Source organism: Phragmites australis, chromosome 21 (genome assembly GCF_958298935.1).
Source record: "Phragmites australis chromosome 21, lpPhrAust1.1, whole genome shotgun sequence".
Classification (NCBI taxonomy): Eukaryota; Viridiplantae; Streptophyta; class Magnoliopsida; order Poales; family Poaceae; genus Phragmites; species Phragmites australis.
The window spans coordinates 19777057-19779990 of record NC_084941.1 but is presented as its reverse complement, the minus strand read 5'-3'; positions in this window follow the sequence as shown (position 1 = coordinate 19779990).

The following is a 2934-nucleotide window of genomic DNA, read 5'->3' as shown; positions in this document are numbered from 1 at the left end:
GTAGCCCCACAAAAACTTCAGAGCTACTAACCCTCACAAAATGGATCGGCCAGCTCTGAGAGTCCAGGCTAACGGTGTCGGACGTTGTCCGTGACTTCATCAAGCGCTGGTTGTGCCCCTTGCAAAGGCGAGCACATCCGACATTCTAGTACGTTGGGCTAGACGACGTCACCTAGGAGAGCTCTGCAGGTAGTACCACAATTGTTTCCCTAGTGTTTTCTATTAGGTGTGCGGCCTCTCACATCTCCCCTAATATCCAGATCTTATAGACAAGGCCATAGACTCGTGGGGTCTGAAACCTAATATCGGTTGCCCCGAGGAAAGATGGCCCTTCAGCCAACGCCTCTCTGCTGTGTGATCTTTCTTCGTCAGAAAGAGCATGAGGAGGGTAAGTTTGGTGTGTAGGTATTACTGGCCCTTCTGTGGCCTTGAACTAGTTTGTTTAAACTTCGTGGTATACTTCTTTGATGTATTTATATGTGTTTCATTTGGTTATTTATTTGGAGATTAGTTTTCCTTGTAATTCAGTTATTCTCTATCCGCCCTACCCCTCATAAATGGGCCAAGCTATGTATCGACGATTTGTAAATCACCAATCTAACGAACTTGTTGAAGAATAGGGGGATGATTTGAGTAGATGAATCATAGGGGAAACATGCAAGAGTTTTTAGACATGTTTGGACCTCCCTGAGGATAATAACCCTGCGTCATGTTTGTCTTGTATTGCTCTGAGCCTATTACAAAGGGGTGTAGCTAGCCTAGATGGATCTAAATCTAGTTGGCGAGTTCTTCCTTGGTTTATGTTGGCTTGTATAGGCTTGTGGAACTCATATCACTTGAGAAGAGCTATTTTCTTTCTCTCTCGACTTGTTTTGGCTCGTAATCACCTCCCTGGGCATGTCCTCCTCAAGGTCTCCTGGCTCCGTATATATAAGGGTGTCGTACGCCCTCTGGAGTCCTCCTTCCTATTTTTGAAAATAAGCCTTCTCGGTTACGGGATGTTTTGGGTACTTACTGGTAGTTTCTTTTCATCCAGGGATCCTCTTTCTGGAGAAAGAGATATGCTCTGAGAATTACGTGAAACCCTGAGGTGCCAAAATATGGTAACTATCATTATTCATCGTTAAACCCCCTTTAGTATATGAAATTAGGCTTCGACAGATCAAGTACATGGCCAGCAAAGATAAACATTTTGTCCGACCGTATCATCGAGTAAGACTCGGGTTTCCGATTAGGATGAAATGTCTAATCGGATTTTTCGGGTTCTTTGATTCCTCGAGATTCCGAACGCCTCTGAGTTCTCAAGCAAGTCCTCGAGAAGGTGTTTCATTTGGGAAGGTTTTCTGTTTGGCCCAAAAATATCATCCCATACTTGTAAAGGTACGAGGGAGATAAGACTCATCGTTGACTAATCTTGGAAGTTGAATTGTCGCAATAAAAATATTGCGTAGTGGTGAAAAGATTCTTTCCTCCTTTTCTGGCCAATGATCACGATGATGTTTGGAAACATATCATTTGTTGATGTATTGCGCCAGCTCTCATGTTATTTTGTACCAACAGCCCCCGCGTGCGCTGGAAGAGATCTTGAATAGAAAATGTGGATGGGACCCTGATACAGAAGGTCATAGCTCCAAGTAGTACTCTAAACCACCATGATGGCTAGTCGGAGAATCGTCGAGCCTGCTTAGACTTTCTTATGTAACATGTGCTTTGGAATAAAAACTTATTCTTTTGTTAGTAAAAAACAAAAAGAATTATAAATGAAATCGGTGGGACTTCTTAGGAACTCGATACCGAGGAGATCATGACAACTTAACATGTTTAGTGTTACTCGCTTCCTCCTCTATCTAGGGTAGGATGACTTCGTCACTAATCGGGGAGCTTAATCGGATCAGCCCTAGGTCCGGCGTGAGTGGGAGTAAGAGACTCAAGGGGAGTAGGCTCGACTACCGTGCAGAGACCCTCCCACTTCAGGGATAGCTTGTTAGCGTTATGTTGGCTCTGAACAGGTTGTAGAATTAAGTTCCCGGTTCGAAGAATCTTTTGCGGATGCTCTGGTGGTCATAGAGCCAGAGAGCTTGCTGGTACTGTGTTGATCTTGTCAGCACTTGTGTCATTTTTTCTTCGAGAACATTGAGGTCGTCCTACCTTAAAATTTACCTTGCAATTTATAATAAATAACTTGGTAGATTTGTTAGACTTGTAGGAATTTAAACACTTTTCGCATTTGACGGGAATACTTCATGCTGGATGCATTCGATGATGTATCATGATCTCCTTACTAACTTCTTCCTTCGATTAGTTTGAGATGTGTTAATCACTAGTCGGAGTGCTTATTATGACCAACCTTAGGTCCGCTTGAGTGGGAGGCGTCGTAGCCTCCGATAACTTGTGAAACACGATAAGGAGCCTTTTCGTAATCCGAGTTCGCAACATAACGATCATTCCTTTCTCATTAGAATTTGCTTTCAGAGGGTACATAATATGTCATTTTCGGTTTCCAGCACCTAGCACTTGTTAAGCGCCTAACTGCCTGCCCAGAAGAATTTTTTGAGTAGGCAGTCTAAATAGAAAACACAATAAAGAGAAAAGAGCTCATATTGCCATTGGGTCGAGAAAAACTATTCACCGCCCCGGGTGCGCGTTTGGGATGAGGAACCTGAGAAGTGGCTTATCCCATTGTCGGGCATGAGGATACATAGAAATGCAAGTAAGGCAGGAAAAGAATTCAAATGACTTCCTAGGCAATATGATCTTTATTATAATGAAGGTACTCTTAGTACTTATTCTGGGACTTACATAGCTTATGACAACCCACGAGCTATTGTAGATCTAAAATCGTAAACCTAAACAATAAATACTAGATTAAGCTAATAAGCAGTGACCCTTATTACTTCGGGGGTAGCATAGGCGTTGTTACATAGCTTCTAAATT